Genomic DNA, 13,240 nt, shown 5'->3' with positions numbered 1-13,240 from the left:
ACAACCCGCGCCTACCCGGAGAGACCAGCAGTCTGTTGCCGCTAACCCTGCTATTCTCCTCTGCTGCTAGAAGGGGACTCTCCTGTAAAGATCAGAGGACTTTATGATTTATTTGTTGCCCTCTCTGCATGTTGTCTATTTTGTCAACCGATACATCTGAAGAGGATTTATGTCTTCCCTGTGTTTGGACATTAAAAGACTCTGTTTCTGTTAAACCGCTTTTGGGTCCTCACTCACCTGCATAACAATATAGAGATTTCCCATGCTTGTGTCAAGAACACAATCTGGGCACTCAATGGAGCTATTTACCATCGTTGAGTGCTCTTTTATCTTTTAACAAAGTGTTTCCACTAAATCATATGGACTGCTGTAAAAAAAGAATATAGAAAAGCAGATGAAATTTGAGAAGATAGAACTGCTGTCCCACTGGGCACAAACTGGTTGAATCAACATTGTTTCAACGTAACTTGTCAATGTATTGAAACAGACTAAGTGAAAAATATGTTTTAAATTTTTTTTGTTTTGAGGGTGAAATCTCAATCACAAGATTGTTATCATTGTAAACAACAACAAAGACAAACCTTGTATAGCATTTTGAATTCATACCACGTCAGATTTTCAATGTTATATCCACTATATTAAAAAAAAAACAATAGGCTGGGCAGCAACTCCGACTAGAGAGTTGATCTACAGCTATTTATTTGGTCTCCCATCAAGGGTTTTAACCAGCTTTTACTCAACGTCAACATCTTTTGCTCAACGTCAACAGTGAAGAGGCAGCTCCGGGATGCTGGCCTTCTAGGCAGAGTTGCAAAGAAAAAGCCTTATCTCAGACTGGCCAATATAAAGAAAATATTAAGATGGGCAAAAGAACACAGACACTGGACAGAGGAACTCTGCCTAGAAGGCCAGCATCCCGGAGTCGCCTCTTCACTGTTGACGTTGAGACTGGTGTTTTGTGGGTACTATTTAATGAAGCTGCAAGTTGAGGACTTGTGAGGCATCTCTTTCTCAAACTAGACACTCTAATGTACTTGTCGTCTTGCTCAGTTGTGCACCGGGGCCTCCCACTCCTTTCTTTTCTGGCTAGAACCAGTATGCACTTCTGTGAAGGGAGTAGTACACAGCGTTGTACGAAATAGTCAGTTTCTTGGCAATTTCTAGCCATCATTTCTCAGAACAAGAATAGACTGATGAGTTTCAGAAGAAAGGTCTTTGTTTCTGGCCATTTTGAGCCTGTAATCAGACCCACAAATGCTGATGCTCCAGATACTCAACTAGTCTAAAGAAGGCCAGTTTTATTGCTTCTTTAATCAGATCAACAGTTTTCAGCTGTGCTAACATAATTGCCAAAGGGTTTTTTAATGATCAATTAGCATTTTATCATTATAAACTTGGATTAGCTAACACAACGTGCCATTGGAACACAAGAGTGATGGTTGCTGATAATGGGCCTCTGTAAGCCTATGTAGACATTCCATTTAAAAAATCTACCATTTCCAGCTACAATAGTCATTTAAAACATTAACAATGTCTACACTGTATTTCTGAACAATTTGATGTTATTTTAATGGACAAAAAATGTGCTTTTCTTTCAAAAACAAGGACATTTCTAAGTGACCCCAAACTTTTGAACGGTAGTGTATAGAGAAGGTAATCAGGGACGTGGTGGAGTCCAGGTGAGTCTGACGACGAACAGGTGCGCATAACGATGTTGACAGGTGTGCGCCATAACGAGCAGCCTGGTGACCTAGAAGCCGGAGAGGGAGCACACGTGACACTTTGGCTGATTTCAAGTTAATCACTAATATGTTGGATTCAAATCTCCATCTCAACCAAAAATGTAAGTTAAATAATATGACTAAATCAAATCAAACTTGATTTAAAATGCATTTAAAGGTTGATTATATTTGATTTAGTCCTATTCTTTAATGGTTGAGGAGAATGTCAGGCCATCTGTCTGTGAGCTGAAGCACAGCTGAGTCATGCAGTAAGACAATGACGGAAAACACACAATCAAGTCTACATGAAAATTGCTAAAAAGCAACAGATTTTACGTTTTGGAATGGCCTAGTCAAAGTCCAGACCTAATCCCAATTGAGATGTATTGGCAGGATTTGAAATGAGAAACTCATGCTTGAATACCCACAAATGTCACTGTGTTAAAGCAGTTCTGCATGCAAGAGTAGGCCAAAATTCCTCACAGCGATGTGAGAGACTGATCAACAGCTACAGGAAGAATTTGGTTGCAGTCATTGCAGCTAAAGGTGGCACAACCAGTTATTGAGATTAAGGCGGCAATTACTTTTTCACACAGAGAAATTGGGTGTTGCATAACTTTGTTAATTAAATAAATAAGTATGAATTTTTTTGTCATTTCTAAACTCAGGTTCTCTTTATCTAATATTAGGTTTTGGTTGAAGATTTGATAACATTCAGTATCAAAAATATAGAACATCAGAACGGGACAAATAGTTTCCCACGGCACTGCACATGGTTGAGTCATCAGCATACATGGACACACAGGCTTTGTTTAATGCCAGAAGCAGGTCATTGGTAAAACTAGAAAAGAGTAGAGGGCCTAGAGAGTTGACTTGCAGTACACCACACCCTAAATGTTTGAAATTAGAGAGGCTTCCATTAAAGACAACCCTCTGAGTTCTATTAGATAGATAGCTCTGAATCCACACATACGTTTTCTCAAAAACAGGTTATGGTCAGTAATATCAAAGGCTGCACTGAAATCTGACAGCACAGCTCCCACAATCTTCTTCTTATCAATTTCTTACAACCAATCATCAGTCATTTGTGTCAGTGCAGTATATGTTGAGTTATTCTCCCTTTTCCAAGAAATTGTGACATTGACACTGATGAATTCAAGGTCTATATCTCTCCAAAGCACACAGCAGTTCTCACTACTGCTGACCCCGCACTCAAGATGTCTTATGGTGAGGTTTCGCTTCAACTCTCAGTGGCAATCTCTTGCAACAGCCTACTGCAGATGTTGACTTTGGGTTGTTGTCTGTATGACGCCCTGGCTTTTGATTGCCTGAGCAAGGATGCTGCACCGGCTTGTCATTCTGCCAGGGCTCAAAGTCACCTTGTGCCCCTGATAGAAGCCTATCTGCTAGTTGGCTGCCAGAGCCCAGCACAGATGTCATGTGGCATCATCTGCTGTCCTGAGACATGGAGACACTTGTGGTTGTGGAGGAGAAGCGGGGAGTGCCAAACATGAAGACCCCTGTCAGGAGGATTCCAGAATGTTCCACACGTGTTGCTAGGAGATTTCATGTCAAGGCATGAGCACCAGTTCTCCTGGAATATATCTTGCCTGGAAGGACAGAAGTACTGCATGAGCATGTTTTCCCAACGTGTCCTTTTTCACTCAGATTTCTGACTGTGATTTGACCCTATTGTTAACACTTAGAATATCAAAGTGCCTACTATTTCCTTGTTTGCTTTGTACTTAGTACTGGCATGCATATATACAAAAAATCATCAAAACTGGTGGAATGCTGAACATTGTGACAGTTAGTATACATAACTATATTAGTTGCATTATGGCCATACAGTACATGGAGCAAGAATTTCCCTCTCCAGTATCTAAATCAAACCGCTGATGCTGTGTGAGGGGGGAAGAATTTCAACTGATTTAATAGCGTCAACACATTCCTCACTATGGCCAGGGTCAAGAGGTAGAAAGGATGCTGATTATCAAAATTGCTTCAGTTTGAGAGGAAAATGGGTAGGTGGAATTGTCTATTGAACTCAACAAGAGTATTTCTGCGGCTCAACACTATCAATCACTGAAAGGAAAAAGGTATATGCTGGCCTTTTCAAGTTTTGATTTAATTTGTTTCGCTCAAATGATCATAGTCTATTTTGAAATATTTTGTCCTGTCTCACCATTACTTAAATAATGCAGCAGGGTCCTATTTCACTTTGTTATAATTTAGCTAAACCTATTCTGTTGATGCTGCTTTGTAACAATTCAATACAATGTGTAATTGAAACTCAGTAACTGGAGCAATGTTTGTAAAAAGCTTTTTTCACTGGACATAAGTTGCATGCTGTAATTTGTGCCTCCTGGTTGCTTTGAGCCATTGCTATTGTGTGAAATGTAGCCAGATCCACTTACCTAGAAGTTAATACAGCAATCATTTCTTTGTTTGCCTCCACCAGAATTTCTTTCTGTAGTCTGTCTCATTGTTTTTACAGTTTTGTTTTTGAGAAATAACTTGTGCTTAAAGATGAGCAGGGCGAGAAACTCTGCATTTGGGTTTGAGTGAAAGTCTTCACAGCTTGCTCTGTCTGGGAGATATGATCAACATAGCATGTTCTTTACATGTCTGTGATCCATGACAGACCCATGGACCCCACTAATGATCTGTCGCGGGCTTTTCTGTCTTAAATTGGTTTGTTTGAATGCAAAGCTTTCAAGCTTTTCCAATACCGCCATTCAGTGCCTTAATGCATCAATTTGACCATATATGGCAACAACAGACATTAGGTGGCAATGCTTGACTTTGCCTCAGTTGGTTTACGATTTCTGTCATAATATCACTCTAGCGGTTTTAATGGAATCCACACCATGGACCTGTTATTTGTAACTAGGCATGTCATTGATTGGTGTGTTTGTTTGTTTACCCCGAGACATCAAACGGTTGAGAGGTTTTAAAACGATTCTTTAAAAGTTCCCTTAGACAAGTAAATATACATCTCATGGCTGCTCACAAGCAGAAAATTGCTAGAGATGTGGGACATTGCACATTTTTGGCTTAGCGCGGGAGAGTACTGTCTAAATACAGTCTTTCTCAGAACACATCCATGTTTCATATTCGACTCCTATATGTCTGTATACAAATGTGTTCACTTGCCCAAATAAAAGATGTGAAATATTATAATGAATATTTCTTCCAATGTGTTAGGTTGTTTAAACCAAGCCTGCAACCTGGTGTGAACAACAAGATGTGCTTTTCATTCACAACTGTTACCATCCTTCCCCCTATAATACAATCTCCTGTCTGACACCATTATTTCCTTTAGTAATTACTTTATATACTGTATATCCCCATTAATATGAGGACAGGCCCATCATTTTGTGAATGGAGAAGTAGATACGTTCACATTGAAGACAATATAACCTGGCATGTGAAATGAGAGGCAAAATAGGCACGGTAGCTATTATTGATTGATTTATTTTGCTATAGCCTTTGTGTTTGACGCGTGAGTGTAGGCCATTAGACTGAACTAGTGGTAATAGTACTGCTGATGGTGGGGATGATCATGAAATCAGAATTATGATAATGACAATGGGAATGATGCTTTATGTACATTACATACTGTGTACTCTTGAGAGAGGACTAACTGTGACAGATAGAGAACAATGTAGGCACGAAGAAGCCATAGAACCTATGGTAAAACGTTTACACTGAAGGCCTTGTATCTGCTTGACAGATGTGTGTGAGGATTCCACACAAAATAACATGTATTTGCAACATTACAATGGGATATTTGTGCTAGAAACCCTTAACAATATTGAAACATCAATGGATGCACCGAATTTGGGATGTCAATAGACTAGCCATTCATTCTGACATTTACATGTAGGTGTAAGAAAAATGGAGAGGGGACAAAACAAAGTCCGATTTGAAATTATACTTCCGCGGGTTTATAGTTGGACACAAATTGCTGAGATAAAGCATCCCACTTAATTTGCAATTACCTCAGCGCAATCACAACCGTGCTAATAATTGCACATTGGAAATAATGGGCAATGGTGATAAGTGCAAACATTAGAGAAGCTTGCTTTGAAAGGTTATTTACAGAATTAAATTTAGGGACACAATGTTTTGTTGGTGCCATCGGAGCCGGAGTATCCAAAGCTGACTGCCTGCCTGACTCACTTTCCAATCATAACCTGTCACCAAAAATGTATCTGTCCTTTTCAAAGCTAGCAGGGGACAGAAAAGTTGTTGTTTACCTACTCTGCTATTACAACGGGCTCCTCTCTATGAAGACTTTGGGAGGCAAGTAAACAGAGTTGCCTATCTAGTAATTTTCCTCAACCACTGTAACAATGCCCCTTTCCTCCCCCATTGGTAGCCTGCATCAATTCTTTAGTTGATAACGAGCGCCACAGCAGCCATTACGGCTTTGTAATGGACTGAGTCACCCTGCTCCACCATTTACAGCCCCCAAATTTCTCAAAACGAAGTTCCCATTCCAATGGACAACTCATAGCTGCTCCGGGAGCAATTGAATTGCAGTGTGTGTGTTCTGTGTTCCTCTGTCAACCCGGTACTAATATCAATTTCAGGAAAAAGGCAGCATGCTCCTGTACTCATAATGACACTTTTGCATTATTAATTTGTTACTAATATTAATGTCACATAGAGAGAGGGTTCGAGCAGGGGAGATGGTAGTAAATCAAGGAATCTCTTTACCCGTCTGCCAAAAATGTATCTTACTCTGAATTGAAAGCATTTAGGATGTTAACTTCACAGATTCCCCGGGACTGCTGCTCGTTCCGTGCACCAGCTCTGGAGGTCTACGTCACCGGTCTCTAGGCGGCACTGAACTGTTTCATTATGCACACCTGGTTCCCATTTCCCCTGATTAGTAATTGTATATATGTGCCCTCTGTTCACAATTTTTTTTGGTCAGTTATTGTTCCCAAGTCTGTTGGTCTTGTGAGTACCTGTGCTTTGTTGTGTCAGCTTTCATGCTGCATGTATTGTGTACTCGTTATTGTTGTGAACTTGTTTAATATGGGTCTCGTCCCGTGTATTTCTTAGAGGTTTAACCTTGTTCTTTTGTTTGGGTTACATCCCTGTGTTTTTGTATGTGTTTGTTTTGGGCTTTGTCCCCTTGCCTTTCATGGCATATTGTATATTTTGGGTGGAGTATTAAACCCCCCTATTATGAATTCCTGCGCCTGTTTCCAATCATTTATACAACGTGACAGTTCATTGTATCTACAGTCTATTTTTCTCATTGTGAAAACACATTGTAACTCTTTTGTGAGGTAAAACTGGCCTGAGGGGCAAAAATATTAAGGCCAATGAAGTTCCAATAAAAATCCTGTGATACGATCTGAATATACAGCAAAAACATTTATCTAAGGATTCTGTAGTTAGTGTCTTTTAGTAAGCTGTAGAACCAAGTAAGACCCAGTTTACACCTGGTGTTGCCATGCACACTCTGATTGGATCAGTGGCCACTTATGGAGCATGGTCTCAGTGGTAAGATATTGAGTCTGTAGATAATATAGGGTTAAATCTGCTGAAACCTCAACCCGTGGTGGACAAGAATGCATTTTGGCTGTTGGGGCTAAATCTCACAATTCCTACCATCCTGACACACCACGAAGATGAATGGATAAAGCAGCGGGTTGCCACAACAATATCACCTCTGACCAGAATATTGTCCATCATTTCCGGATGATTCTACATGTTGAATTGCCATCATTTGTCGCCAACCAGCACACCGCAGAAATCTGCTGCTTTTAGCTGTTTGTCTTCAGTGTGTCTCTAACGTTACCAAACGTTTAAATTAAAACATTGTTTTCCGAATATCAATGCATTGTGAGTTCACATGGGTTAAAAATGAAGTGTTCTGTTTTTGCTTGTCGATTAGCATTAGTTTATTTGTATGATTTCTCTCATTTTAATAACTGAAGTGTGCTGTAGGTGTCTGTCTGGAGGGACAACTGTCATTTTCTCCATGGAAACCAAACTTACCGGAGAACAATAAGGGTACCTTTCTCTCACGGCAGGTGAATTAGGATTGACTCAGCTTAACTTTTCCACTCTTTGTTTAACATGAACCCCATTGTAAGAAATATATCCATAAAAACAATAACCGAGCTAAAGCTAGGTAAATCCGGCTTTAATTCTGATTAAAGTTTGTCGGTGCATGTATAATGAGGGCATCCAATGAAATTAGTCAACTTTCAATTTAACGCCACCTCAGGTTAAACTGCTAAGTATTTAATGATTCATTTATGGGGCCACTAGTGATGTTCCACATACATTTACACTCAAACACCTTTAAAATAAAATGGTTTACTGGAAGAAAATCCAGACTTAAAATGTAAAACTTGTTTTACAAGTCTACGCAATTTAATGAATTACTATGTGGTGGGTTGTAGCAGGTCATGGGTGGGTTATCTTTTTGTTTACTGTCAAGTACCTATAGTAGGTGAGGACATGTAAACAAACAACCCATATTGCTAAGTTTGCTGGGTTTTAGTTACTGCCAGACTTGTTGTGAAATCATGATTTGCAGTTGGACGATACTAGCATGGGGCATACTAATAGTTGATATGCTGACATCAAAAAGAAATGGGGTGATAACAATTCCAGATCGAGTTGAGTTTTTTTTGTTTTTGAACTTGATCTAGTTCTACAATAACTATTAGTCAGAGCAGCATTAGCCAAAGAATGAGGTTCAAATGTTAAACTACACCCTTGGCCCTTCAACGCCTTGACCTTTCAACTGATATGCTAACGCTTATATGCTAACGGGGGTGCGGCCAACCAAAGGTCAACCCAGGAAGAAAAAGCACCATCTGTCTCGCCCTCTTTACTCAGAGTGATAAATCAACAACTCCTCATGAGTGGCACCAATGAGGAAGACCGACTCAGGAAGCCGAGGTGTTACCCTTCACAGTGCTCGGAAGGAACCCATGCTAAGGTGCACTGCTCCGAACCCACAGGAGCTGAGAGGACTTTTTTTTTTTGATCGCTCTTTGCACAATGAGCTGACATGAACGGATGTCGGGGAGTGATATTCACACACTAGGGCTTAGGCAGAGTGAGTCCTGTGTGCTTGCTTACCTTGTGGAAAAACCTGTACGCTCATCACCGACAGATCAGAAGTATTTGCCCTCAAACGGGAACATAGAAATGATACCTTAATTGTTATTTTTCTGATTCATACTTAAGAAATGTACGTTTTCTTACACAGGCCTTTCCTACACACTTCTCAATAGTTGGTATTCAGACTTTATGCAGCTGCATAATGGACTTTGCAGGCGTGGTTCCCTTGTGCGCACCGCATTAATGTAATTCAACTGCTGAAAACCCTTCCACTTGCTGGCCAACAGATTTTCTCATCGAGTTTTCATTCAATAGGGTTTGCATCTAAAGCCATCCATTTAAATTTGGTGTACCATTCATTTGAATTTTCCCAACAGACTCACTTAGGGATCAATGAAAGAAAGCCGCGTAGGCAAATTCATCTACTTTTCAGCACCAATTGGTACAGTAGATTTAAAAAATACTCTTATCTTGAATATTATTTAGGGTTAGGAAAGTATTTATGAATCATTTTAAAAAGCAGTTTGTAGAGACTTTATGCACTGAATTAAAAATAGTGGTTTGATTCATCCTGAAAGTTATGTTCAATTGTTCAATACATGGGAAGGTGGAAGGTGAGAAAAGTGTAGAATAGGGATTGAACAGTATTCCTACAAATCTACCCTAATAATCCTCAATGACCATGGAACTGTGAAGACAACGGTCCAGTCGTTGTGAACCATGTGCCACCTGCTCCAGGTTTAAACTCCTATGCTCCATAATGATTCTGCGCTCCATAATGATTCAGATAGGCTACATGTCCCAAATGATTGCACAGCTTGTAATACATCATCATAATATGATCTACTATTGTTAGCAATCCTCAGGAACAACCACACGAATATGACAGAGGAAAGAAAAGTAAATTAAATATGTAATGGAATGTAAGGAAACTAACACCTAAGTGATAATACACTGCTCAAAAAAATAAAGGGAACACTTAAACAACACAATGTAACTCCAAGTCAATCACACTTCTGTGAAATCAAACTGTCCACTTAGGAAGCAACACTGATTGACAATAAATGTCACATTCTGTTGTGCAAATGGAATAGACAACAGGTGGAAATTATAGGCAATTAGCAAGACACCCCCAATAAAGGAGTGGTTCTGCAGGTGATAACCACAGACCACTTCTCAGTTCCTATGCTTCCTGGCTGATGTTTTGGTCACTTTTGAATGCTGGCAGTGCTTACACTCTAGTGGTAGCATGAGACGGAGTCTACAACCCACACAAGTGGCTCAGGTAGTGCAGCTCTTCCAGGATGGCACATCAATGTGAGCTGTGGCAAGAAGGTTTGCTGTGTCTGTCAGCGTAGTGTCCAGAGCATGGAGGCGCTACCAGGAGAAAGGCCAATACATCAGGAGACGTGGAGGAGGCCGTAGGAGGGCAACAACCCAGCAGCAGGACCTCTACCTCCGCCTTTGTGCAAGGAGGAGCAGGAGGAACACTGCCAGAGCCCTGCAAAATGACCTCCAGCAGGCCACAAATGTGCATGTGTCTGCTCAAACGGTCAGAAACAGATTCCATGAGGGTGGTATGAGGGCCTGACATCCACAGGTGGGGGTTGTGCTTACTGCCCAACACCGTGCAGGATGTTTGGCATTTTCCAGAGAACACCAAGATTGTCAAATTCGCCACTGGCGCCCTGTGCTCTTCACAGATGAAAGCAGGTTCACATTGAGCACGTGACAGACGTGACAGTCTGGAGACGCCGTGGAGAACGTTCTGCTGCCTGCAACATCCTCCAGCATGACCGGTTTGGCGGTGGGTCAGTCATGGTGTGGAGTGGCATTTCTTTGGGGGGCCGCACAGCCCTCCATGTGCTCGCCAGAGGTAGCCTGACTGCCATTAGGTACCGAGTTGAGATCCTCAGACCCCTTGTGAGACCATATGCTGGTGCGGATGGCCCTGGGTTCCTCCTAAATCAAGACAATGCTAGACCTCATGTGGCTGGAGTGTGTCAGCAGTTCCTGCAAGAGGAATGCATTGATGCTATGGACTGGCCCGCCCGTTCCCTAGACCTGAATCCAATTGAGCACATCTGGGACATCATGTCTCGCTCCATCCACCAACGCCACGTTGCACCACAGACTGTCCAGGAGTTGGCGGATGCTTTAGTCCGGGTCTGGGAGGAGATCCCTCAGGAGACCATCCGCCACCTCATAAGGAGCATGCCCAGGCGTTGTAGGGAGGTCAAACAGGCACGTGGAGGCCACACACACTACTGAGCCTCATTTTGACTTGTTTTAAGGACATTACATCAAAGTTGGATCAGCCTGTAGTGGGGTTTTCCACTTGAATTTTGAGTGTGACTCCAAATCCAGACCATGAGTTGATAAATTTGATTCCCATTGATCATTTTTGTGTGATTTTGTTGTCAGCACATTCAACTATGTAAAGAAAAAATATTTATTAGGAATATTTCATTCATTCAGATCTAGGATGTGTTATTTTAGTGTTCCCTTTATTTTTTGGAGCAGTGTATATATGGGTATAACTGACCAGTAATGGCTAATATTTAAAACAATACACTTAAAAAAATACAGTGAAAAGTCAGTATAATTAAAACATTCTTGAAATCGTAGTCAACTCTGTAGGTTTGACGCTGTACTGTCATTTGTGCATGGCTACAGAAGCCTATATCTTGGGTATACAATTTTCATCCTTGCAAGTTAAGGCCAGCATTTCATCAACTTCACTGTGGAAAAGGCGGTATGTTGATATGCTTCAGTTTGCTGCCATACGACTGGTTTCACATTTGTCTGATTTTGTCAATCATAAGGTAAAATAGATTAAACAATTGTCATTCATATTTGCTATCCCCTTGTCCAAACGGCTTACTCATTTACCTAGCTCTTATCAATAGCTCTTATCAATTTGTAAATGACAGTGCATGGAGAATGGGGTTATTTCTATTTGAAAAAATAAAGTAGATGTTTCACTTGAAACAGACAGGTTGCTCAAATGTATTCATCGAGAGTAAAGGTGGCGGAATTATGAGGGAATTAAGTCAAGGTCAAAATACGGCATATCTGTAGACACACCTTCATTTCTTTGATCTTCACCCCAAATGAATAGCGGATGAATGGCATGCTATTCTCTTGCTTAAATTCAAGATCAGAGTACACAGAGAGAAAAGTGCATAAAACAGGAATTATGTTGCATTTACGCGCACGCTTAACTCGGGTCAGAATTCCCCCCTATATGCATTATCAGCCATTGCCCTTCATGTTATTTGCTGTATATTCAACCAATAAAGGATGGGAGTTCTTCTCAGATCATAGAAGTATTATTAGACAGTGAGGGTCTAACACTACATCCATCCTGTCTGACGAGAACAAACTACCACACCTGATTCAGATACAGATATCACATGCTGTTGGTAATTACATCTAATGTAGATATTTTTAGCACTGATGTTGATGTATATCACATTGGGATCTACAGTGTAAACAGGACCAGTTTATCATGTTAGCCTTATTGCATCAGATGTAATCATCCATTTCTAACACATACACTACAGTGTGCATACATGCATGTACACATACATGTGTGCGGAGGTAGGGTTCTTGCCTTGGTACTCAATTGCCTATATTCAATGACTAGAGATTGTCACTGGTTTCAAATGATCAGAGATAGACTAGTCCAGGCAATGATGTATGTATGCATTATAGCTGTCTATGGGCTCTATTCAATCGGTATCGCAGACAATCAGCGTTACAGCGTGATTGACATTTTAAGGAAATGTTCCTGCGTTAGCGGAGACTGCATTCATGGTAAACGCAGCATACAGTATGTCTGCTCAGTTGGATAATACCCGTACATTTCTATTGTGCAATCTTTAAAACCAGCTTCAGCAATACAGATTGAATACAGACGTATATCAGAGACATGTGGGAGATAATGCACCGCAAACACTGGAGGTGGCGGTTTAGAGGGTGTTTTTACATACACATACTCATACCTCCATCTACTTCTATCCATCTGAACATTACATGGAGAGATATCAGGCACCAGAGCTCCTTCTAGTGGCCAACCTGGGTACAGACAGCAACATCCACTTCACTCTATGCCTCACATTAGGCAGCCTCCTCCACAATTTCCAGCTACATATAGCGTTCTATTGCAAATAACACATTGGGGAGTAAACATTTATGTAACAAGGTTATTACAAGATCTGATACTGCTTAAATCATAAAAATAAAAAATCCCTATGGCCCTCCTACCTACCCTGTTGCGTAAAATGAATTAATGTGAATGGCATTGAAAAAACAAGTTAATATAACTTATTAGTGCTGTATCAGTTTGATTGGAGATGTAATTGATTACTCAATGGTATCTCTGATTCTTTTGAAACAGGAAGCCATTTTATTGA

The sequence above is a fragment of the Oncorhynchus nerka genome, linkage group LG22 (assembly GCF_034236695.1).
Source record: "Oncorhynchus nerka isolate Pitt River linkage group LG22, Oner_Uvic_2.0, whole genome shotgun sequence".
Taxonomy (NCBI): Eukaryota; Metazoa; Chordata; class Actinopteri; order Salmoniformes; family Salmonidae; genus Oncorhynchus; species Oncorhynchus nerka.
This window is presented reverse-complemented; position numbering follows the sequence as displayed.